Source organism: Anser cygnoides, chromosome 2 (genome assembly GCF_040182565.1).
Source record: "Anser cygnoides isolate HZ-2024a breed goose chromosome 2, Taihu_goose_T2T_genome, whole genome shotgun sequence".
Lineage (NCBI taxonomy): Eukaryota > Metazoa > Chordata > Aves > Anseriformes > Anatidae > Anser > Anser cygnoides.
This window is the reverse complement of record NC_089874.1, coordinates 126,283,398-126,310,000: the sequence shown is the minus strand read 5'-3', so window position 1 is coordinate 126,310,000 and position 26,603 is coordinate 126,283,398. Positions and strand designations below refer to the sequence as shown.

Below are 26,603 nucleotides of genomic sequence, written 5' to 3'. Positions count from 1 at the left end.
GAGGCTGGAAGGACCTCTGAAGATCACCCAGTCCAACCCCCCTGCCGAGCAGGATCACTCAGAGCACGTTGCACAGGATGGCACCCAGGCAGGTTTTGAATATCTTCAGAGAAGGAGACTCCACAACCTCTCTGGGCAACCTGTTCAGTGCTCTGTCACCCTCACAGCAAGAAGTGCCCCCTTATATTCGGCCAGAACCTCCTGTGCTTCCGTTTGTGCACATTGCCTCTCATCCTGTCACTGGGCACAACTGAAAAGAGACTGGATCCATCCCTCACGACACCTTCCCCTCAGATATTTATACACATTGATGAGGTCTCCCCTCAGTCTTCTCTTTCCAGACTAAACAGGCCCAGCTCTCTCAGACTGTCCTTGTATGATGGGTGCTCCAGTCCCCTGATCATCTTAGTAGCCCTCTGCTGGACTCTCTCCAGGATCTCCACGTCCTTCTTGTACTGGGGAGCCCAGAAGTGGACACAGCACTCCAGGTGTGGCCTCACCAGGGCTGAGCAGAGGGGGAGGATCACCTCCCTTGATCTGCTGGCAGCACTCTTCTGAATGCAGCCCAGAATACCATTGACCTTCTTGGCCACAAGGGCACTTTGCTGGCTCATGGTCAGCCTGCTGTCCTCCAGGACTCCAGGTCCCTCTCTGCAGAGCTGCTCTCCAGCAGGTCAGCCCCCAGCCTGTACTGGTGCTTGGGGTTATTCTCCTGAGGTGCAGGACCCTACACTTGCCTTTGATGAACTTCACGAGGTTCCTCTCAGCCCATCCCTGCAGCCTGTCAAGGTCAAGTGTCAAGTTTATGCTGCCCATTCAGAGGGAAGGGCACAAACTTGTAGTGTGAGAATGAGAGAGTTCGCTGTGGCAGTGGTTTTGACCACAAAGCTTGCCATTGCTTTAATACAGAATATGTAGCCCTCCCTATGTCTTCTGGGTAGGGGATTAAATACACCAGCTGTAAACAAGGGTTAGAGCCAAACTGGAACAACTAAGAGGGCCCCCGAGGCACATGAGTCTGAAATTGCAGTCTGGAAAAAAACATCTGCCTACCTGCTACCTAGCAGGTCCTCATCACCATGCCTCTCTGTGCATGCTGCCACAGGCCTCACAGTCATACCCAATTCCTTATGGTGTTTAGTAAATTGCTTCCCTTCCTCTAACCTGGCTGAGAGGCTCCTTAAGTAGGTGTTTTCTGACACCACCTGATACATTCTGACAGCATCAGACTTCTCTCAAAACGCAGCTGACAACAGTCATTTTCCTTTAAGACAGGAATAATGATGCCTCACCTTTTCTATGGTAGAGTAATGGTGGAAGAACATGTGCAGCAAGAAGACAGCCAAATTTGTATCTTGTCTTCTGATAGGGAGCACACTTACTATTCCTTCAGTGGTGCCTTAACCACGGACCTTACTTCTGCTTGCTCATCTGCCATCTTTCTGGCTTACTGAATCTTGATTTACTTCTTCTTTACACGGTGGAATAGCTTCGACTGGAGTAACGAAAAGGTACGGAGGCAGCTTCTCTTGTAATTCTGATTCATTTGTATGCCTACTAAATCTATACACATATACACATATATGTATAGACCAAGAAAAGCTTATGAAATGGTATTGCAGCGGCTGAGGAGGTTACTGTTATGATTCTGGGATGGATATATTGCTTATTAATCCTTGTTTCTGGTGAAATAAGGGGTTGCTTTTTTAGGCTGTGTTGCTTAGAGACAGAACCAGGTTACACTCCTGGTCATATTTTTGCAGTCTCTTTTGTATTGCTGTTCCTTACCTTTCATTCTGTTCTGAGGGCTTTGTTTATGGGTTCCTCAAAGATTTTTCCATACTTGACATTCTTTTTCCCACCATCAGCTTGTTCATAAGATACTGGCATGGGGTGGTCTGTGGCTCCATAACCCTTGCAAGGTGCATTTGCTTGTAACATCTCTCCAAACACTGCAGAGCTCCTTCTGTGCAGGAGCTGGATAACTGTAGCCATAGTTAGTACATTTGAGCAGAAGACCACATGGAGTGGAGAGAAAGGAGAAATGAGAAGGCTGATATTCTGTAAGGCCACAGTGAAACACAAAGCCATTCTTAGCTATATATCCATTGTGAACACTCCCAACGGAGAGGCATATGTGCCACTGATTAGGTACTGCCTTTGTTGCAGGACATTCCTTCCTTAGCAAATATGTACGTTTGATAAATCTCTCACATAGTGAATAATGGGCTCACGCAAAATACCGATTAAATTAATAGTCTAGTTATAAATGGAGAAGGAAACAGAATCTGCACTCTTAGCCTTTGAATAGCAAGCCTGCTTTAAATGTCTTGACTGACAACTCTTTAAATTCACCTAGAAGTCCTAGGGGCTTTAACTCATCCCCTGTGTAGATCCTTTGCACTCACAGGAAAGTTTTACAGGATCTTAGTGTAAAAGAGGCTTAGGCCTGCTATTTGTGTGTTACAGAAAGTTCTTTCAAAACTGCTGTGACAAGTAGAACGGCACCATTATAAAGCAAGAATTTTGGGAAATGTGCCTTTGGAACTTTTTAGGAAGGAGGAGGAGAGACCATCTGTTTTGCTTGTCACAATTCTTGTTTGTTTAAGATGTGAATTGCCAGAAATGTGGAAAGATTGGGTACAACGACAAGTGATAGAGTAATTTTCACACTGGACTTATGGGAAGCATGTGTTGTCCATCTGTGTGATTCTCATTTTATGCAAATTTAGGAAATATAGTCTTATGTCTAATTGTCCAAAGGTAGTTCTGAACATTCAAATGGAGGAAAGATACCATGCCATATCGTCAGTAGGCCTGCCTTTGGCTCAGTAACACGCCAATGCAGAATGCTGCTTGCTTGAAACTACAAATCATAATAAACATTTATATTTAGAATCCAATAAAATAATGTTCCAGGGTCTGCAAAACACTTCAGACCTATGCCTGGGTTTTCCTCAAAGTGGAAGAAGATGCCAGCATTTTCCTGACCCTCCTAAGCAGGTGTTACTAACCTGCCCAGAACCTCATTCTGATTCCTGCTGGTTCATGACGACAAGGGAATACTAAAAGAAGCTGGTGTAAGTCTTTGTTCTAAAAAAAATACACAGCTGTGTGTATTTAAGGCTTATACAAGAAATATCTGACCTTCTGGGAGGAAGCTTTGATTTAAGGTTTGTTTTGGGGGAGGAAAGTGTTTGTTTGCTTTCTTAAAAAAAATCAGACTCACAGAGGGTGATGGAAGTTTTACCTGGAGCATATTGCTTTTTTCAGAGATGGTGAAAATAATTCTTCCCCTTACCTACTCTAAGCACGTTGAGTGAATAGCTCCCAAAAGATAAAAAATTATTTTTTCTCTATTTTTTTTTGTTTCCTTCCAGTTCATAATTTGTTTATGAACTGGAGGAGTTGTTGACTCTGTTGAGGGTGAAAAGGCCTTGCAGAGAGATCTGGACAGATTGGAGATCTGGGCCACCACCAACCACATGAAGTTTAACAAGAGCAAGTGCCGGGTCCTGCTCCTGGGAAGGGGTAGCCCTGGCTATACGTACAGACTGGGCGACGAGACGCTGGAGAGCAGCCCTGCAGAGAGGGATCTGGGGGTTGTGGTTGACAGCAAGCTGAATATGAGCCAGCAGTGTGCCCTGGCAGCCAGGAGGGCCAACCGTATGCTGGGATGCATCAAGCACAGCATCGCTAGTCGGTCGAGGGAAGTGATTGTCCCGCTCTACTCTGTGTTGGTGTGGCCTCACCTCGAATACTGTGTGCAGTTCTGGGCACCACAGTACAAAAAGGACATAAAACTATTGGAGAGTGTCCAGAGAAGGGCCACAGAGATGGTGAAGGGCCTAGAGGGGAAGACATATGAGGAGCGGCTGAGGGCACTTCGCCTGTTCAGCCTGGAAAAGAGGAGGCTGAAGGGAGGCCTCATCATGGTCTACAGCTTCCTCATGAGGGGGAGTGGAGGGGCAGGCACCGATCTCTTCTCTTTAGTGACCAGTGATAGGACCTGAGGGAATGGTGCCAAGCTGCGACAGGGGACGTTCAGGCTTGGTATCAGGAAAAGGTTGTTCACCAAGAGGGTTGTCACGCACTGGAACAGGCTCCCCAGGGACATAGCATAGTCATGGCACCAAGCCTGTCAGAGTTTAAGAAGTATTTGGACTTTGCACTTAGTCATATGGTCTGAATTTTTGGGTAGACCTGTGTGGTGCCAGGAGTTGGACTCGATGATCCTTATGGGTCCCTTCCAGCTCGGGATATTCTATGATTCTATGATTCTAACTGCAAAATGAAAAGTGCAGAAAAAAACCTACGTTTTAACTCAGTATGACAACTGGAAATATGACTAAAAATATTTCTTAATTCCACTGTCATTGAAGTACAAGCATTCTGAATTTAAAACACTTTTTGAGAGCACTTTGTCGAGAAATACTTCAGTGCTTGAATTGTTATGGAAAAAAAAAAAAAAGACAAAAGGGATCCAAACACAGTGAAAATGAGATTCAGTTTGGAATTCTTATTAGAGGTTTCCATGAAACATTTTTGCTTATTGCTGATTCTTTAGATGGTACAATGTCAGCAGTGACCAAGGTTTAGCCTTGTGCAGTGTCAGTTACTGAACCCTTGTTAGCCAAACACTGTGGCTCTACATTGAGGCTTTTATATTGCCTTGACTTCCATCTTCTTTCCATTGTTGGTGTTTGGGTGATTTCAAGACAATTCCCATTTGTGACTTCAAAAATATTCTATTTCACAGTATGGTGTATTGTTAAGGCAGAAACAAACAAACAAGAAGACAAACCTTTTTAATAAACTTTAATATAGTGATGGTAGTTGATAAAAACACAAGAAGAAATAGAATTACCACACTGATACCGACTTCTTGTAATTAGGCTGGCTTTTGGTGGGAAGTCTGTCAGGTCTGTGAGCAGGATGGAAACCTTATCCATGTGGGATGCCTGAGGTTCAGCTCTGTGGTGGCTGATGTTGGAAAAACAACCTCTGTGTAAACTTGTGAAATACTTTGTATAGCAGGACCCTGGGTTTTGGCTGAGACTAGTACTATTCTAATGGAGCTCAGAAGCTTTTAGCTGTATGAAGCTAAGACAAAGTTGAAGAATTGGACTTACTGAGGGAAAACGGGGCACATCACAACCAAAGAACTTGGGAAATTAAACAGCCTCCCAGCTTGCAGCAGGTGTCACATGGTGAAGGGGTGGAAGGAAGAGAAGCTGGGTCTTGTGCATCCAGCAGAACAAGAAGGAGCAGGCAGGAAAGGAATAGAAATCCATATTTAATTGAATGAATATGCTCTTTGTATATCGAAGAAGAGACAAGGAGGTGAACTAGAGCAGCCCATTATTTGGAGAGGGCTCTGGGAAAGAAGAAAGGAAAGATGCCTTCTTTTGGCCAGTAGAATTATTTAATAAGTTAGCTGGCTTTCAGCAGGTAGAGAGAGGCTGGGGAGATGTTTCAAGTCTTCTGGTGGAAGTATCAAGGTGCTCTGTGGTAGTAGTGGGAATCAAAGACAGAAGAGGAAGAAAGGGAGGTGTTGGGGTGGCAGAACAAGAGGGATGTTCCTATGCTATTCAAGATGGGTGGACTCAAAGGAGACAAACTGCATCCTTGTGAGACAAAATGTTTTTTCTCTGTGTGTTAAGAAGCTGAGCTCTGTGACAGCCTCCTACTGAAATGTGTCATTTACCTGGAGAAAAGACTGCTCCTGTCTTAGCTCAGGAAATTGGGAGCTCTTTTTCTGTTTCTTTCTCTGTCCTAGTCTACTTGTTAAATGCATCTCTGTGGTGCAATGTGGGTAAGTACATTAAAAATTACAAGATTATTGGATATGTATGACTGGAGCTGTATATATAAGTTATCTGAATATGGTACAACTGAATGTATAAAATTTTTAAATGGAACAATTAAGTACATTATCAGTGTAGCAAATACGTACCAGACCCAGATAGAAGCAGCTCCATAATGCATAATATTTTCTGTTATCAATGTGTGCAAAATATATATTAAAAATATTTCTTATATCTGATTTTATAAGTTCCATGTTTCCAGCAGTTCTCAGTAAAGAGAAATTAATACCTCTAAGCTAACCATGACAGGCACTTTGCAATATGCAATGACTTTAATGGCTTTGGATACCAAAAACTTTGCATCTGAAGGAGGGAACTGCACTATTAGTACTGCTTCCTACTTTGAACTATATAAGAATGTGTTTAACCTATAACTAATTCACTTAAAAAAAAAAAAAAGAATTTTCTGTTGATGCTTTCATTATGCGTTACCTTTTTCATGCAAAAGAAACACGGAATTCAAGATAACTGAATAAACAACTTGTAGCTGTCCATGTTTACTGCTTGTATGTTTTAATCAAGCAATCTTGAGCGAAATGTTGCTATGTTACTGCTTTGTCTTTTCTTTCCTTCAACAGGACTAATTATTTCCAAAGCCACACCATGCTCATGCCACACTAAAATGTGCTGTATACATGTGCCCTAAGCAAGTTAGCTGAAGTATCTCTGCATTGTAAACCAATTTAAGAAAACAGTAGAGAAGAGGTACAGCTCCTCGGTTCCACACTCAAAATATTGTGGAATCTGCAACAACTTCAGAAATTCTTGCATGTTGCTGGAGGTGGTTTCAGTTTTCACACCAGAAGTAATTTAATTTCAGCACTTAAAACCCAAAAAGCTCCAACATATTGCTAGCGTGCAAAAATTCCATGTGTGCTAAAAAACAACAGCATATGGTTGGGTGGGGTGTGACCAAAATGAACATAGTTATCACATTGTGAACTTTCTTTTTACAGACTTGATTAAATAAGTGTGTGGGGGGGCATCTAGGACAAGAACCTGGAATCCTCCTAGAGTCTGCCTTTTCAAATGTTGTGTGGTTAACTGAAATGTTCATCTTGCATAAACTTTGGCTTAAAATAGGGGACTGACATTTCATCTAAATATGAAGAAGAGAGAAAGAGAGAAAGAGAGAGAGAGAGAGAGAAAGAAAGAGAAAGAAAGAGAAAGAAAGAAAAAGAAAGAGAAAAAGAAAGAAAGAAAGAAAGAAAGAAAGAAAGGAAAGAAAGGAAAGAAAGAAAGGAAGGAAAGAAAGAAAGAAAGAAAGAAAGAAAGAAAGAAAGAAAGAAAGAAAGAAAGAAAGAAAGAAAGAAAGAAAGAAAGAAAGAAAGAAAGAAAGAAAGAAAAAGAAGAAGAAGGAAGGAAGGAAGGAAGGAAGGAAGGAAGGAAGGAAGGAAGGAAGGAAGGAAGGAAGGAAGGAAGGAAGGTAAAAAGGTAAAAAGAAGGTGAGATATCTCTGGGGTGAACTTTTTGAGGAGAGTGGTACAGGGCACAGGTTGGAGGAAACTTCAGCCCTCCTGGTTTGTTGTTAGAAAACAGGAAGATTAATATTTTTTACTTTTTATTTAAAATCTATTGGCTGATCTTGAGTTGGGCAGAGTAGGTTTTAAGTGGGTTTATTTGTTGGAATGGCATATTTTAGGGTGTTTAAATGCTTTTTGCAATTCTTCTCAGCATAGTTTAGTGCTGAGGTAATTGCAGGCACAGATATCTTAGCCATCTGTGATGGTTACTGTTTTTGACCCAAGTCTTCTTTCTATGGGGTCCAGTGGTGGTCAAGGCCTTATCAGGTAACAGTACAGGAATATCTAAAAATCAAGCAAATCAGAAACAGAAATACTTCTGGAAACTTAGGTCTAGATACTTGACTTATCCTTCTGAATCCTTGGTGGCAAGCTTGAAGACCTTTAAAATAGTAATAACAGAAAAAAAAAAAAAAAAGAAACTCGGAGGACTAACAGACTAATATTACTTTGCAGTTGTTTTGCATAACTATTTTGTTGCACTCGCCTGACTTCTCAGGTGAGAATAACTTTGAATATTAGTCAGAGTTTTAGCCAGAAAAGCCATTGCTCATGTTAATTGTGCTGGCCAAGGAAAAGCAGTTCTTTCAGAGTAAAACTCAGGGTACTCTGTAGAATGATTGGGTCTGTCAACACATGACAAGGTCTTCATATCTTGAGGGGAGGATCCAGTTGATGCATCAAAGTGTCAATCAGGATGCAGAGCTGCAGGAAGTTAACTCATGCGTGTTCCAGGGTTGTCCGGATCAGATGAAGAAAGTGCCAAAAGAGGTTACCCTTCATCACCAGCTGAGAGATGAGCTATGTTTGAAAGACAGGACAGCTTGATGGGCTTTGAATGGTAATATCAGGAGATGTGTCCCTCAAGAGATAGAGACATGCTTCATGTCCTTGTACAGTCATTTGAGCAACTTGACATGAAAATACTAAATAAAACATACAGAAGCCCCAGGAGGGCATTTCACCAAGGATCCCGACTGGGAATTATCCATCCTTTTAGCAGGTGTAGGGCCCTGCCTGAAAGTGGCATCATAGATGTCTCCTGAGCCTTCCCAGTAAGCCCGTAATGGATCTGCAGCTTGCCAGATAGTCTGTCATAGGTTGTCAGCCATGGCTGGGAGGAGGGACGGCAGCCTCTTTTGTTCCAGTGTCAAGCATGCAGAGAAAGGACTCCTAAGTAGATAATTCAAGGGGAAACAGCTGCTGAGTTCTCAGTTCTCTATGACTCTTTTAATTTTGCCTTCTTCTCTTAATGTATTTGCATGCTGCTGGATGAATACTGCCTGCAGGCAGTCAGAGAAATAGAAAAAACTAAAAACTTCATTGAAAACATGACTGTTTTAATGCTTATGCCAGAACAAGTTGAAAGGCTTTCCTGAGTATGGGGGTCAGGGACTGATCATTTTAAACTCCTAGGAAAGGGCACACGAACTCAATTGCCTTAGTTCTGATCTTTTAACTAAAAGAAAACTCAGTATTAAAAACTCTTCTGACTTTGATTGTAAAGGTGTGTCTCCCATCCCACCCCCCCTTTAAAAACCCATAGCTCATGACATTCTGTCACTAAGTGTCTAACACATCTTTGAAAAGTGAAGAAACATTTGAATTGTGACTTGAAAGTGTAAATCCTACATGGATAAAAAGCCAGACAGTTGGTATTTTGATACACCCCCCCCCCCCCCCCCCATTTAATATCTCATTACTTCTGAGCTAATACCAGGAGACTTACTTATAGGTTCTGAATATTTTGGCTGACTGCTGACTGTACTTTGGCTTCAGTATCACTCAGCATACTACAGAAGTATTCATGAACTCCAGTAAGAAAAAAAAACTTGTACTGGATGATTTGTCTCCACTAGAAACTAGCTGGCATAGCCAGCCCTATATAAACATGTCCTTATTCCCTTGCAAATAAACTATTTACCCTTCCCTGCTCTGACACTGCCATCTGAAGCATCCCATGCTTCGGTCCTGGGCCATGTTAATTTGTCAATTTCTAATTATTCTGTGTCTGGTTAGCTCAGGCTCTGGGGTGATTTTGGGGCTGGTAATTATCTAGTAGCTGAACACGCTACTGGGCTGTTTTGCCTTCCTCCCCTGCCACGTAGTCTGTAGGCAACGCTTGTGCCTGTGTTTTCAGGGGGGGTAAAGCTCGACATTGAGCCGAGCCGAGCCGTGTCGAGGCGAGTAGTGAGCGACATGCCGAGCCGATCCGAGCCGCTCGGTCCCTCTCGGTGGTCACTAGATGGCACCAAGCGACCGGGCTGGGAGCGGCGCGGGCCGGCGCCGGGCATCCCCCGCGTTTCCTCCCCACCCGGCAGGGTGCTACTCCTGGGGACCTGTGTGGTGGACTCCAGGGCAGGGTGACCTCCAGAACTCAACAGCTTCCAGCAGGATGGAATCAGTCTTGTGTCCCCTGCACACCCCTGACCACGGTGAGGATGTTCACAGCACCTGCGTTGGGCTGCATTAGGCAGCTTACTTAGGCAGCATGCGAAGGATTAAAGTTGAAACCGAAAGAGTGTGTGCATGCTGTTAAAATATTTCCTTGCTTGCTTTTGGCTGTCTGACAGGCTGTAGGGCAGGGGCCTCTGCTCCAGCATTTTAGTTTGGATCAGGAGTGCTGCTCTGACCTCTACCTGCTTCAGTTCGCACCACAGGGTGGTCTCAGAGGGCATGAATTGGATTTCTTTCGGGTGAGACTAACAAATCCTTATGGAGGAGACACAGAAGATACACTCACACACGACATACACATTATCTGCAACTGCTAAGGCATTCAGACCTCAGGAGAAGATTAGAGTCTAGACCGAAGTACCCCTTCCACCCAAACTTCCAGCACGGATGCTGAGCTCTTGGCTCCAGCTGCCTTACTGTGCGGACCCACTCCTGTCAGGCTGTGATAAGTGCTGTTAGACATAGCCTGAATTCCCTCTGCTGTCAGCTGAGAAAGACAGGAAGAAAACCCATGGGGAAAACCAAGTGTCTCCAGCTTAGGTACCTGCATTTGCCCCAACCAGGTGATGTGGATAAACCCGGTAGTGGTGAAAGGCTTCCAGATTCCATACCCATACACAGGCAGTGTGAGCATCGTGTTGGCCGTGCCATTTGTGTTTTGTACTGACTGTTCAGAGAAAATGGTCACAAAATACATTTTTTTTTCCTTTTTTATTTCACTCTTACAGCATGGTCTCAGGCTTTCTACAGATCCAGGCAGGTGTTTCTGCATGCATTTGCTGAGTTATGCCAGTTCTGAAGGATTTTTATTTATTTATTTATTTTTTTCACTGCAGTCTTAGGCTCTTCATCATTCCTCTTTTAAATTCAAAGCAAAGACTGTGGGGAGCCATTAAGAGATTAGTTTACATACCCCTAATTCTGGAAAGCAATTTCAGAATATGGAGATCTTGATGACTGTGATGCTTTCATTCTGCAAGGTGACGTCACTTACTAACTGATTTTTTGGTAAACCCTCAAATATGATATCTGTAGAAATTAAATTTGTAGTTGCTGGGTAAAAGAGAGTTAATAAGCCTATATTTATTTAAAGGCATATGCTTGCTATATTCAAGAGAAACTGTATTCAGTGTCACATAGAAATGGGTGGTAAATGCTATGAAGCATCCAACAACTTGGTGAGTGGGCATCCAGCACCGCCTTTGTAGAACATATTCTAGAATCACTGCTAAACAAATTTGAGGTAATTTGGAAAGTCTAAAATCCTGGAAGTAGGAACTACCAAATTTGGGTGTCATGCATTACTTTCATTCCTGCTTTCTGGGTTGTCTGCTGCAGTCATGGGTGGGAAATGTATTTTATGTTATCTTTCCATGGTTGTGCTCCCATGCCACAAGGAGGATAAAATGAAGCTTCTTAGACACCTGTGATTCTAACATACTCTAATTTCTTTGAATGTCTGATTTTTTACTGTAGTTATTGATCTTTCAGTTGAGAGACTTTGGGTAAAATACCATTCTGATTTTAAGGAAAAATTATAATAAGCACTTTGAAAATATAATGTTTCAGCAGGATTTCAGCAGGACTACTTGTGTGCTGAAAGTTAATCATGTTCATAAAAGGTTGTTGAATTTAACCCTGCTTGTTAAGCTCTGAGTGATTACAGAATATTTTTATTGAGATGTTAGTGAAAGAGTTTTCCTAGCAGGTATTTCGAAAGACTGAAGTTAACTCAGAAATCACAATTTCTTTTAGGGGTGACTTTGAATTTCTAGAAAATTAGTATAAATCTTGTGATTTTTTTTCCAAATATTTTGTTTTTATAATTTTTTTTGATATAAATTGAAAAAAAAAAGTTTCTTTTATTTTCAAAGATGGATTGAAGGAAATACATTGAAGGCAAGTTGTGCCAGCACTGCTTAGCCTGCTGGTATATTTGAGATTATTTCTGCTAGCTTTGGGGGGGGAGGGAGAGGGGCTTTTCAGTGTGATCCCTGAAAATGCTAATTAATTTCAGGGTAGCTGTGTGTGTGATATGCTTTGACATACGGAGTACATTAATAATAATATAATAATCTTTCCAAAATAATTTTTAGAACAATTTATAGTTCATGCCAGATGTCAGTTGACTGAGTAATTTATCACACTTGTGTAACTGAAACGTAATAGCTTCTGCTAGCTTTCCATGCTGCTTATAGATATGACTGACAAAATTTATGTGTTTTTAGCTATGTGCATAATCTGAAAAATTCACTCCCTGTTGCAGGAAATAAGAAGTTTCACAAGTGAATGTGTTTTAATCATCTGAAACATATAGATCAAATACTATTATATTTGTTTCAAACAGAAAAAGACGCAATTCCTCTAAAGGAAGTGCTGTGAATGCAAGACTAGGAAAATTGTCATATCACTAGATGCAGAAACCATGTCACCACAGAAGCATTAAAATGAGCAAAGACGGCACTGTCAGCTTAGAAATTGTGCTAAAAGATCTACTAAGCCTCTGGCCCTAGGGTCAAGAGTGATTCTTCCTATGTGTTTGTGCCCAGTGTAATGACCCTGAATCTTATAGTTTTTAGACCTGGAAGGGACCCTGGGAATGAGGTTAAAGGGAAACCAGAGATCAACTTTGCCAGACTATAGCTGCCTAGAAACATTCAGCCTGAGTTAGAGCTCCTCCAGAGCAGGAAGAGAGACACAGGCACCTCTGGGAGAAGGTTTGTCCCCAGGTAGATGGATGAATTGCTCCTTGTAGGGAACCAAGACTAAGTAAATTGAATCTCTCTGTCCTTTCATGCAAATAACAGTAAATTATACAACTGAATAGAAGATGTTCCCTTCATGCATCAGGAAAATGTCTGGGTTTCACAATAATCTTGGAAGTTATGACACTAAGCATTTTTTTACCTTGTCCTAATTTTACAAGTGCCATTTGTAATTGTTTTTGTTTTACTCTTCCCTCAGCATCAGGTTCTTTATAAAGTGTCTTAGAAGCTCTTGTCCATAGCACTTGGTGTGCTGTGATGTGATGGTTAGTCCTAGAGCATTGGCCCATTAGAGTCTTCCCAGCTCTTCACTCTACTGCTGACTCCAACTCCTTTACCTCTTTTATCTCTGAGAAAGGATGAGCCATGCGAGGTGTCATTAATGTAAGGAATACCTCAATAATTTTCTCATACAGCGTCTTCTGTGAAGCTATTTTATTTGCAATTGCAATGGTGGGTGTCCTGCAGGCAGGAGCGACCAGCAACAGTGTATCATAACCTCATATTACCTATTACCTGATGCTTGATTCCTCCCCCGTTTCCTCATTGGCTGAGTACTGCAGGTTCACAAACTACTCGACATTTATTACTATACCATGTATGTACAATTCTATTTGACCAACCATTAATTTCTCCTTTCCCTTTTTTTTTTCCTTCTTCTCTCATGACTAGAGGGCCTGTGATTTTTCATTTTTACTGATTTCACACTGCTCATCCTGTTTTTCTTAGCTGTCCTCCTTATTTTTGGGACAGTGGGACCTTCCCCTTATCTGCTTAACATACTCCCCACTGCTATGCCACTGTCATGTCTGCACAATCACTTTTGAATATGCAAGGTTGGTGGAATTTTCCACTCCAAAAACACAGTCTACTGCAAAAACACAACTTTGTTTCTCACATTAAGGCTAACAAATGTAGGATTTGTCAAGCTAAATTAAGTGGTGTAACAACTCTGGAGTGTAAGGAAAGGAGTTACAAATTCAGTTCCTGCCCACCTGTCATTGGTTTCCTTCAGCTGAGACTTTAATCCCCACTACTACAGAAACTAGTAAGTGTGTTGAAATGAATCCTGTTGTTGTCATCATCATCTTCTTCTTTAAATAGTGTTTATGCTTCACTTTTAGTCTTAAACATAACAACTAGCAATATTACACCCTGAAACTTCACACACATGCTATTAGATGCCCAAGCATGTCTGTGAACCAGAAGTCAACAGGTAGAAGCCGGACAAGTAGGGGGAGGAGGATTAGGGGTGGATTGGTTTAATCGAGAAGGAAAGAGAATTTGATTAATGGTAAAAGCCTGCTTTAGGTGCTCCACTCATTCTCCTGCACTGAAATATCACTGATATAGAAGAGCTGTTACTCAGATGCTCAAGTGACAGGACACATATCATCCATGATGTTTCCAAAAAAACTCACAAGGATTACAAATGTGCCAGGTTGTGATTGCTACATACCATAATTTCCTTCAGTTTGTCACAGCTTTTGTATGTATCTGTTTCTTCATCAAAGTTTAGTAGTCAGGAGGCTATCGTGTGTGTGTATAGCCCACACACACAGTACCTACTAGAGAGGAACCCTGGTCTTGAGAGCTTTCCATGACTGAGAATAAGAAGAAAAACTACAGTGTGTGCTCAGGTCATTTCATGAGCCATTTTCCTCTTTCTCACAGGAAACATTTGACATTGTTATCCTATTTACATATGCCATGGTAAATTGCAGGACTCTCAGGGAGGCTGCTAGAAAGTGGTGTTTCTCATCAGTAGCTGGTGGGGAGCTGGTGCCCTATAAAGCATCACCGCCTATACGTCCTCTATAAGCCAATCACAAACAAAACTTAGGTATGCATTCCCACACACAGAAGCAAAGGGTCAATACAGGGAAAACAAGTGTGATGTAATTACTGCTCAATTTTTATTGGATTGTACATGAAGCTGATCTCAGCACCATTGTATAAGTCAGTCTGGCTTTTTCTCCTCAAAAAGACTATGCTCCAAAGTATGCAAGTAGGCCCTGGGTATAAGTACTGTAAATCTTCAGCGCCTATAAACTTGTATGTTTTCACTATAGTTGATAGACAGATTTTAGTGTTTTCAGATGGGATTATCTAGACATTGTTGATATGAGGGATAGCTAAAGCTCTGGCTCTATGCCTCCATCTGAGTGAGGCTTTACCACAGTAAAGGTGAATAACATCTCTGATTCTGACTGGGGATCTTAAATCCAGCTCAGAGGCTTCTCTCATTAAGATAGCTGAGGAATATATATATATTTTTTCCTGTCTGCCTGAGACCAAAAAAAAAAATAAAAAGAGATTGTTCCAGACAGCTTTTATCTTGTGTACATCTTCCTGCAGATTTGACTGAGGTCAGTAGAGATGCGCACAAGTACATGAATGCAAACTTTCTGTTGCATAGCAAAGACAATTTTAAAACAATCTTCATTCCTTGTAACAATATCTGTATTTGCTTAAATTATAATGTTCCAGGATTCTTGTTAAACTCTACGTGATTGATAGTTTTGATAACAGGCTTCAAAATATACCTGATGTAACTTACTTCTTCTGCGTTTTTCTGACTGGAGCTGCATAAAGTGGTTCTAAGAACTAATTCGGTTATTTATTGTAACAGCCCATTTAAGGGAACTGTAATGTACAGCAGTCCTTATGGCAGTTTTTGATTTCATGCATGTAGGAGGAATATTGGATTGACATCATATATAGAATCTTTAGCTTGGATTTTTATTGGTGTTTTAGTAGAAGTGCCGCTTTCATGGTCTACTTTTGTAGCAGTGCCACAAATTAAATGGAGTTTCTCAAGAGGCAGGGACTTGCCAAATGCTGTCCTCATAGTAGGAGAGGCTACACAAATAGCTGCAACATCAGACTAACCGTGGCATATAGTGGCACATTTCGTTACTGCTGAGAGGGGAGAGGCTATGTTACTTCTGAGAAAAATTTAGTGTCAAGACTTGGCAGGAGAGAGGTGGAAATTCTGCAGAGGCAGAACAGAAACACGGGTGTCTCTGGTGCGTATGGTCGGTCCTCTGGGCTGATCTGCTTTGGAAGGGGAGCTTAGAAAGAATGAGTATGGGGAGGAAAGGGATGTATTTTGTTCTCTTGTGTGTATGTGTGTATCGTGTTCTGTTGTCATCCCTCCCCTCAACAATAACATAAGTGCTATTTTTCCTTTGATATGAATTTTGAAAGCATGAATTTTGAAATCTTAGCATGCCTCTTGTAAAACTCTTTTTCTGGCCTGGGACTTTATTAAGCAAATAAAGAGAAAACTGCATATTAGAGTGCATTAAAGACAGCATAGCCAGCCAGTCAAAAGAGGTGATTCTCCTGCCATATCTAACATTGGTATGGCCTCACCTTGAATATTGTGTATGGTTCTGGTCTCCACAATATAAAAAGGATATCAACATACTTGACAGCCTCCACAGGAGGGCAAAAGGCTGGTGAAAGGGCTGGAAGGCATGTCCTGTGAGGAGGGGCTGAGGACACTTGGGCTGTCAGGTCTGGAGAAGAGGAGGCAAGAGGCGACCTCTCTGCTCTCTGCTCCTTCCTGAGGTGGGGAGGTGGGCAGGGAGGTGCCGGCCTCTGCTCCCTGGTAGGCAGTGATGGGACACAAGGGAACAGCACAAAGGTGTGCCAGGGCAGGTTCACAGCAGACATTAGGGACAATTTCTTAACTGTGAGGGTGGTCAGACACCGGAACAGGCTTCCTAGAGAGGTGTTTGATGCCCCAGGCTTGTCAGTGTTCAAGAGGCATTTTTAGATATTGCTCTCGATAATATGCTTTAACTTTTGGTTAGCCCTGAAGTGCTCAGGCAGATGGACTCGATCTTTGTACGTCCCTTCCAACTGAATTTATTCTATTCTATGCTATGCTATGCTATGCTATGCTATGCTATGCTATGCTATGCTATGCTATGCTATGCTATTCTATTCTATTCTATTCTATTCTATTCTATTCTATTCTATTCTATTCTATTCATTCTATTCTATTCCATTCCATTCCATTCCGTTCCATTCCGTTCCATATTCCATTCCATATTCCATTCCATATTCCGTTCCGTTCCATTCCATATTCCGTTCTATTCTATTCTATTCTATTCTATTCTATTCTATTCTATTCTATTCTATTCTATTCTATTCTATTCTATTCTATTCTATTCTATTCTATTCTATTCTATTCTATTCTATTCTATTCTATTCTATTCTATTCTATTCTATTCTATTCTATTCTATTCTATTCTATTCCGCTCTGCTCTGCTCTGCTCTGCTCTGCTCTGCTCTGCTCTACGTATACCAAAGGGAAAGTTAAGTTTAATAGGGATGTACCTAAGATTGCCACTATCGTTATAAAACTAAAAACTTAGAGAGAGAGGATAAACCCCTTTTGTGCAGCAAGCAGAGCTGATTAGATTTACATGTCAAATGCATTTAGACCTTTCTTTTCTTCTGAACACTTCTGAACTAAGCCTGTTCTTTAGGGCATTTGTTAAATTATGCCACTTAGGAACAATTCAGAGCTTATAGATTGTTCCCGGGCTATTGTAAATAGTTACCAGTTATCACGCTTTACTGTAAAATCCTATGCGGCTTTTCTCAGTGACATTGTTAGTTTCTTCCCCATCCCTCTCACTGTTCCCTGTTGCTTATTCCTTCTTTGTGCTTTTCCTCCAGCTGTGCAAGTACAACTTGTTGTGGTACTATTTGCTGAACTATATGGGTAGAATGGTTCACAACAGTCCTGTGAGGATATTCCCACTATAGCCCTACAACTGAGAGAGAAATGGGAGAGTAGTGGTACATGGCTGGCAACACTGATGAAGAGAACAGAAATGTCCTCACCCTGTCACTGTCAGGAAGAAAGCAATATGTTGGGTGGAGGCCAGGTGGTGAGGCTGGTGGTGATAGTTTTTCTCCAGTGCTGTGCTGGCTGCAGACCAGACCATTTCCACAGCCCCTCCGCTTTACCACTGCTGAAGCCCTTTATCACAGAATTTGACTCATTCTTGAATTTAGCACAGAGGATTTTTGCAGAAAAGGAGGAGAAGTGGTGGAGAGTGTTTTAGGAACATCCCTGTTTACACTCAGATAGCCTTGTCTGACTGAGTCTGTGGGAAGGGAGGACACTCCTTCTCTGGGAGTCTGTGTGGGCAAATGCTGGTTTGTATCTCATTTACACACACACACACATGAATGCTCATATGTACATAGCAGTTGTGATCATTTCCAACCACTATTCGCAATTCAATCATTGTTGTGACAAACTGGAAGCTGAGTTGTATGTTGCTATGGATATAATGGTTTGCCTAAAAGAGTCGGTCAAAATTTCCAAATAATTACTGTTGCTGGGTGCTCAGATGATGACTTTTTCATTGTGAACCTGATTCACTGAAGTGGTGCACTTCTGAAAATGAGGCTTTACAAAGACATCTTAGCCTCCACTATCAAAAACCTGGAGCCGTCTTTCCATATCTTCCTATTTGTTGTCTTAGTGGTAAAAACTGAGAAATGCGAAAGAATATGAAAACATCACTACATTGTAAACACTTATCAGATGTAATTGTTTATTAAGGAGTGTTTATTAATACTATTTTAAATTATAAGGCTGATTCAAGAAGTCACTTACCTTTAAGAATATGCTTAAGTGTATGTTTCAGTGCTTTCCTGAACAGAGATGTTTTTCTGAACTGGTTCAGTAACAAAGGAACTGGATTAGAACTAAAAGTAAACACCAGGGATGTCTTTGGACTTTAGTAAGTTAAATATGCCTAGTTTTGTCAAATGAGTGATAGAAGAAAACATAGGATAAAATATTTTGGAAAACGTTTTCCTCTTCTTCTTTTGTAAATCCAGTATTTTAACTTCTCTAGAACGCTTCGTTTTTGTAGAAATATTAGAAATGTATGTGTGTTTATAGCTATAACTAAATACAGATGCATTTGATGTCTAAATATGACACATGGGAATAAATAAGCAGGTAGCTAGCTGTAACCTGATGGTGTAACCTGAAAAGGGAGGAGCTGGTAGGAGAATTTGGTTGCATAGTAGTACTTCCAACAGTGTGCTTGACCAAGTTTCCCAGGTCTCCGTACCAGCCATACTAATAACAAAAGAGGGAAAAATCACAGGCTACCCAATTTCTCCCACTGCTGTTCCATGAAAAAGTCTAAAGTGGAATGCATAGTGACAAGCATTAAGTACAAATTTAATTTACATAGACTGTAGCTAAATCGGGAGTGTTCTTCACACTGAATATCGAGATTTTGTTGTTGTGCACATCCCAATCCCCAGAGCACTTCTTAGAAGTTCGTTAGCAGCTCTGATCCCTACAGAGCTCTTAAGCTCCATCTCTGCCCATGTAGAATTTAGAAAATATGTGGTTTTGGATAATTGCCCATACATTAGACAGTTGGATTAAACAGTCTCTACCATCCCTACTTTGCTATAAACAGTTGCATCACACAAGTAGCAGAGATTTACAGATAGAGTCACATGAATTATACCCTGAAAAAGTAACATTTGTAATGTTGCTCACCTGCCCTGCCCATGATTGATCTGTGTAAATACCTGCTCCACTTTCTTCTTATTACTTCCAGCAACAGAGCTTCTGTAATAACCAGTGCTGCAGAGGTCACAACTTTCTTATGTTGGGAACTGAGAAACTTTCATAAGCTGTACTTGTGCTTCCCAAACTGGGGCACTGGGGACACAGTTGAATGGCTGTGTGACACACACACACACACACACACACACACACACGTATCCAGTCCTGCCAGGGTCAGCAGATCTCAAGTGCTTTAGGTCGGTAACCTGGACTGGTACCAGTACTGAAATGAGACCTTACCATCAGCAAGGTGTTAGCTCTGAGGTTCTCCATGGTGAGAAGCAGCCATTTGATGGAAGATTATAAATATTGATGAATTTAGATGTCAGTTGTCTAGCAATAGCTTTGTCTGAGGCTGCCAACTTGGTTGTACTTACAGAAAGGCAAGGCAGTCCTGCTGCATCATACTCAGAGGAAGAAAAAAGGATAAATAAACTTCATAAAATTACTTTTTCTTGTTTCAGCAGTTGGGCACCCCTGAGAAGCTATGTTGAGATAATAAATTAAGATCCTGTCTGTAAACCTCTGATCTCTTTACAAAGGCAGATTTTTTCTCATAAATGATGAACTTTTCCAAATACCTTTTAAAAACTTCACAGTCAAGCCACAATATATATTTTTAAATAAAGAATGTCAAGTGACTTTTCCTTAGTCATCCTAAGATTTTGCTCTGTATTTTTCATGTTTTTTTTATGAAGCAGCTTGCTTGGGAGAGCTCAGACTTTTTTGGCCCTGTAAGAATATCCATTTTATTAGACTTTTTCTCATTGTTGAGCAAATGGAAAAAATAGGAAATTCAGTAGTAGCTGCTAAACCATCTCTCCAGATACCTGTGTTGGTTTGTTGTTGTTGTTGTTGTTGTTCTTCGTAGAACCTTCAGAAGACATTAACCATTAGTATGATGTCTACTAACCCCTCCCTGCCATTGCAATCGCTTTCTAAATGTGCCAGCTCTCCTAGCAGTCAAAAGGCACAGCAATGCTGCATGCAACTCAAGCATTTCAGCTCATCTCTGTCTCATCCCGGGCAGAGGGTTCATTTAACACAACTTGACTCCTTAACTGAGCAATTTTGGTGGTTTAAATCCCACCTTGTTGTTCTTAGCCAGAAGAGTGGTGTCTGCTAGTAAGACAGTTTCTAAAATTAAGAAAAATACAGGGACGTAAACTCTGAAATACAACAGGGAAACACCCGATTTCATATAAGGGATCATATGCAATATTGTTGTGCATTACATTGATTTGTGTTGTATTAATTAATGTGCATATGTGTAACACAATACTTTAATGTTTCTGTATAAGTCTAGCAAATTCAAAGCCGGCTTTCTCCTGCTCATTCTACAGGAATTATTTCAGAAGAATTTTAACTAAAAGGTCATCCATTTCATTTGTTCTTATTTATCTCTGATGTTTGCAATTGCTTCACAGGAGCTGTTTCTGTATTTTCCTGTCTGGATTCAGCTACTGTTCTCCTTCTTTACCGGTCTTTCTAAATTCCAGGTCTTACGGTTTTGCTCATTTCTCTGATGTGCATAGGAAGAAAGAAAGATTTGTCTTCCTGTCCCTTAGAAGCCTTTCATATCCCCTCCTTAAGGGCAGGCTTTGTGTTATAATCATGGCCCCGCACTCAAAGTTTATCCCCGCTCTCCATCTCCTTTGCACTTCATCTTTCTTCATGTGGATCAAGGAAAAATATGTAGTGGTCCAGAATCCAACCTATGTATGAACAGACACAGCTTCTTGTAACATGCTCAGTAGATGTTTCAGTTTTCAGCAGAAAGCAGCTTTTTGAAGGCATTCCTTATTCACTCAAAACCTGTTTGTGGATCTTGCTTGTTAGACAAAGTTGTTCTTACTTTTTGAGTGGACGAGTGCTTGAATAAATTCATCAAAAATGTGTGCATGTTGAAACTTGCACATGTGGACATGAGTTTGCCCACAAAAAGTTAATGATTGTTGGAAATAAACTTGCTTGCACAAATGTCTTAAGCTCAACATTAAAAGATGAGTATACACAAATGAAGAAAATGCATTGTAAATTAAAAAGTAGTAATGCAATTTTCACAGTTCTGTTGCTCTTTGTCTCCTTGCTGTGGTTTTCTGTATTACAGTATAAACTTCAGGAGCTGGAGATTTATTTATCTTCATTTAACTTTGTACTGTATCTCAGTCCTTATTTCTACTCAGAACCAGTTGCACTCTTCTGAATAAATAATCAGTTCCTGTATTCCTATAATATTCCAGGCACCTTTGCTGTTTCCATCCAGATTAGCTTGGGTAGTCTTTCAACTTTGCTCCTTCACAGCTGCTCATGAGCTGTAGAATAGTCTCCATGTTGCAGGCTCCTGTCTTGCATCTGGACACGCAGCCATGACTGTAGACTAAGATGGTAAAAACAGTGAAGTGTATTCAGTTCTAACCATTTGTCTTCCTTTGTTTATGATTTCCTGAAACTTTTACATCCTTAGATGACTTTTTTCGAATGCTCGCTTTGTCTCAAAAATTGAGGGAAAATGAAACATTTTAACATGAAGGTTAGGTTATTTATTGTTGAAGCTTAGTTATGATATAACATGCCTGTATGAACTGATGATTATTGGAAAATAGATTAATATTAATATAGTAGATATCGGGTATAAATTTACTTATACATACTTTTAATTCTATATATGCTTGTGTGGGAATGACCTTGCAGGCAAAACCCAATATATTTGTGCATTTATTCCTGAGTGTACAAGAGCTGAATTCTTTGGCTGTGTATAGTCAGTAGAACTTAAAAACTGCCAAATGTTCTTCTGTCAGCCCACAAAATCTACCAAAGGGGAAAAAAAAAAAAAAAGTCTTTGCATTTTCCTTATTTCTGTATTTAAAAACAGAAAAAAATAAATAAAGAAAAAAGCTTTTGGATCCCCTGATCTAAAGAATGTTAAACGAGAATTTATTTCTAGCAATGTTAACCAAGCCATAACATCGTCTGATTTTCTCTTCCTATAAGCTTATAGTATTTTTTCATATATTTATATTACTATGTAAGTTATGCATAGTGACTGAAGGAAAACTTCAAAGAAGAACAGAGGGTTATTTGAGTAGCAGGGAAATTAGGATTTTTATTTTTATTTGGTAAAAAAAAAAGCTGATTCATTGAAAACAAATAGTGTAAATTTTGGTAAATTAGACAACTCTAAAGTACTTTGAATGAATAAAGTAAAACACTTTGTTGTGAACATTTTCTTTTATTTAAAAGTATTTTTCTCCTTACCTTTGCCTGTTTCTCTCTGTTTCTCCTTGCCTCTCCCTCTCTTTCTTGCTCTCTTGCTCTTGCTCTTTTGCTCTTTCTCTCATTCACTCTTTCAAAACAGCCTTTTATTTCAGAATGTTCATGGAACTCATAAATAAGTGTGAAATATTTTGTTTGATGTAGGCTGACATCTGGTCCAATTATTTTTCTTCACTTTTTTTTTGATATTTCAGCATGTTATAAAAAGAGGACCCAAATAAAATTAAGTAAAAGAATTTAGTTACTCGCACTTAAAATTAGCATTTCCTACCTCCACTAGTCTAATGAGAAAACTGTATATGAATTTACCTCCCTTTATGCTTAGATTACAGTAATTTATTGTCAAGATAGTGTTTGTGCTTCCACCTTGTAATACAATTAGTTCTTTGCCCAACCTGGTGTTTCTTCTTAGGTACTTGTGAAGAGCCATCACACATCTCCCCTTTGACTTCATTTTTGCTGAGCTTACACATCAAGTTCTCCCAATCACCTCAAGTACCGGAGGTTCTTCCTTCCCTTTGCTCTCTTGGCAGCCCTTTTCCCGACTATGACTGTACATAATATTCCCAGTGAAGCCTTGCCTGCACCTAGGGTTACAGCATAAAATAATTTCCTGTAGTACCAGCTCATTGGCCTTTTTTTTTTTTTTTTTCCCCAGGTTTATATCACATACAGATATTATGCAATCAAATCATATGCCAATTTTTTCCTCTCGCTGCCCCCAGCCATTGCAGTCCTAACTTATAACATGAAATAATCTCTTTAACTCCAGAGTGCGAGCTTCCACATCTTCACATGATATTTCTTTCTGTTTCTACTGTTCCTTATCCTTAAAGTCATTCTGTTCTTTCTTCCAAATGTCCTAATATTTTCACAGATAAGGAAAAGTGTTTTGGGATTATTTCTGCTATTGTTGAGTGTTTCCTTCTTAATGCAAAATTAATGCTCTCTCTTGCACATGTACAATATTTGGTTGTATTTAATTGACTGCACTATGTGAACACTGGCTTTATGACCTGTATGACATGTATGAATTTTCAGCTCAAAATGTCTGCTGTCCTGCTGGTCACGGGGGCTCCAAGCACACGTGTGCTCTCCCCCCCTACATAACTGTGGGGCCTGAGCACAGCTAGGGACTGCAGTGTGTGCCGAGAGCCATCTTGAGTCAAGAATTCCTGCAGGTAAGGAAGGAATCCCTTTTTAAACATATATTGCGTCCGATGTACTTCCAGTCATCATCCTGTGTGTTTAAACCTTGCTTTTAGTCTTAAATGTGCGTCTTGATAAAAAATCAAGCATACTTGAAGCGTATTTGATCTGAAAAATCAATCGAGTTTGTGGACATGTAAATGCAGAAGACCTATCTGAATAAACACATACTTTTTTTTCAACACATTAACACTTCTTTTTTACCTGTGAGGTTAAAAATTCAGGGTTTCTAAGTATTTCTTAAATACTTGTGACCTGAAACCTGTACCTGCTTTTGTTAGTTTGACTCAGATAAATAGTTTGACATTGTAACTGACTGTAATAGAGCAAAAGAAATGCAAAGAAGCTAAAACTTCAGTTTGTTATTTTTTCTTTTAGGTTTCTGTCACTCTTTTCATGCAAATGATTTATTCTGATTAGTCTTTAGAGTCCTGTTCAGAACAGAGATGAGGAACTACAAAAATCTTTAAAGTAGGTCAGCATCTTACTAATTATTGCTCTAATTAGTGACAGCCACATCTTTTTTTTTTTTTTTAATTCTGTTTAATAGGACTCATAGATATCCTAATTTTGTTAATTTGAAGGAAGTTGTGCCCTTGATTTTTAATGGACTTTACCCAGTCTGTCACATTATCTGAAAGTGTGTGTGGTAAAAAGATAAAAAATAAAGGATGTACTTTTACTTTTCCTGTAAAAGCTGCTTTTTTCATTTTATCCACAAATATCAGTAGACTGAACATATATGGTCCAAAGACAGAACAAATAGCAAAAAGGTTTTAGTTAGGTTTGAAAAATAACAGTGTAAAGGTTTTTCCCGTGACCTATATGCTCACTGAAAAATGTTCTCTCAGTTGATTGTCTCGCGCTTGGGACGTAAAACAGTAAATCAAAACATAAATCTTTGGATGGCCTAAAACAGGTTAAATACTTCTAACAGATCCAGTCAGTGAGATCTGAATGTTGTATGGGGGAAGTTTTATGTTCAGAAAAGCCTGAAGAGCCCTTTTATACAAGTGTCATAAAATGACATATATCAGTGTGTGCTATAATCCTCCAAGGTGGGGAAGTATATTAGGTTATTCTCTGTTCCAAGCACTGTAAAGGTATTTTCAAAAAACTCTGTAGTTGTCTGCTAGAATTGCTAGGAAACAAAAGCTATTGCGTTAATTTTACTTCATTACCAACTGTATTCATTAAGACTGGTTTAAATGTATGCTAGTTCATTGCCGTGAACAGCATATTTCATCTTGTATTGTCTTGTAGAGAACACACGCAAAAACCTGTTAGTGACTGAGTTAACAACCTTAGATTAGATTTTAACTGCTTTTGTACAAGTATTAAGTGTGCATTTAAGTTAAATTGTTTAATACACAACCTGTACTTTCACCACCTAATAAACAGAATTACTTTAATACAGTGAATTATAAGCTAGCCTAAGCATGAAAAGTACATGAAGTTAATTTGGTTATCTACTGATGCTAAAAGTAAATCAAATTGCCTCTAAGTTAAATTTTACCATAACAGTGTATTTCAAATTTGGTATTTCTCCTGTTTTCTGATTGTGGGACTACTCTAGACTAATCAGATTTTTTTTTTTTTTTTTAGGAATACTTCAGGCAAACAAATACTTATTATTAAGAAGTACTGTACTCTATTCCCACCATGCTATTTAGTGGTGCCTGATTAAGAGAAAATTAATTCATGTTATCCTGCAAATTACTATCTGCTGTTATCTCACTCTTTAGTTATTGTGGTAATTTATCAGCATCAGCGGAGATAAGTCATACAAAAGAAATGAAAGGAGGTTTGCGCAGAGCGTGAAAATGAGTCTGGTGCCATACCTTGCTCGCTGGCTCACGCACTGTCCCACACTGTGGCAGCTGCAGTCATGCACCAGGCCTTGAAGTGCTGGACACAGTGCTTCTCCGTGTCTCTTGGTGGAGGCTCGGTGGAAGGTCCTGCTCCTGGGGCAGGCTCTGCAGGGTGCAGGCAGCGGAAGAGCGCTCATTCTGCTGGAGGGCTCGCTCTGCTTATCGCCTCACTTACCTGTGCTCTGCGCATTCCGTGATCACGGCCTTGAATATAGGAGGACAGGTGAAATAAAATGAAATGCTGGCATTTAATCAGTCTGATTCTAAGTTTAAAGGCTTCATTTTAACCTTCTGAAGAAACCCTTTCTCCACAGCTGGGTGTTACCTTGACTTTGCCCCTTGCTGTAGTAGGACCATTTGTCCCTGAGTGAAACTGATACCCCAGACTGCCTCAACATCCCCAACAGACAGGTCACCCTTCATATTTTGGCCCATTGCCCTTCGCGAAGGCCCGTTGCCCTTCATCTTTTTGTGTCACAGCTGCTATTTCACAGCACTGAACTTTACACGAGAGGGAGAACCTCGATTTCCAATGGACGGGCAAGAAAAGCTTTCACGCTCTGCAGTGCGAAAGACTTGAAGCGGCTCGAGTTCTGCGGCGGAGAGAGCGCGGAGGCTGCGCCGTGCGCCCTGCAGGGCTGGCAGGGGGCGCTGCAGGCGCGGAGGGGCGCGGGGCGTCGGGGAGGCGTCGGTTCAGAAAGGGAAAGGGGGATGGAAAGAGGGGAGGAGGGGTCTTAACGCTTCGTCCTGCGGAGGGGGCTCGCAGGCAGTACTAACCCATGATTGAGTTAGCCTTGGGAATCAGGCTGCCCCGAGGATAAGCTGCTGAGAGCAGGGTTTTCCTTATTTTTTTGAGGTAGGAAGGAAAGTGGTTAATATTAAAAGCAGGTTACGTTCAGACGCCACCACCAGAACCTCAATACTCCTATGGCAGCAACATGACACCAGAGGGGGAAATGCACGGCTCTGTCCATCACCCGGGTCTTTGCTAGATCAAACCTTACTTACAT

The 26,603-nt window shown here is 40.5% G+C and overlaps 1 long non-coding RNA gene across 3 annotated transcripts in view; it reads left to right on the top strand.

The window, feature by feature from the left end:
* LOC106039067 (uncharacterized) overlaps window positions 1–25,570 on the top strand; it is a 34,770-nt gene extending 9,200 nt beyond the window's left edge. Inside the window, exons 2-4 of one of the 3 annotated variants that reach the window (XR_010829702.1) lie at window positions 23,555–23,694; window positions 24,101–24,193; window positions 25,328–25,570. This is a non-coding gene — a long non-coding RNA (uncharacterized lncRNA). The remainder of the gene's footprint in view (window positions 1–23,554; window positions 23,695–24,100; window positions 24,194–25,327) is intronic. The other 2 variants (XR_010829704.1, XR_010829703.1) reach the window with 2 other exon arrangements.
* Window positions 25,571–26,603: the final 1,033 nt, after the last annotated feature.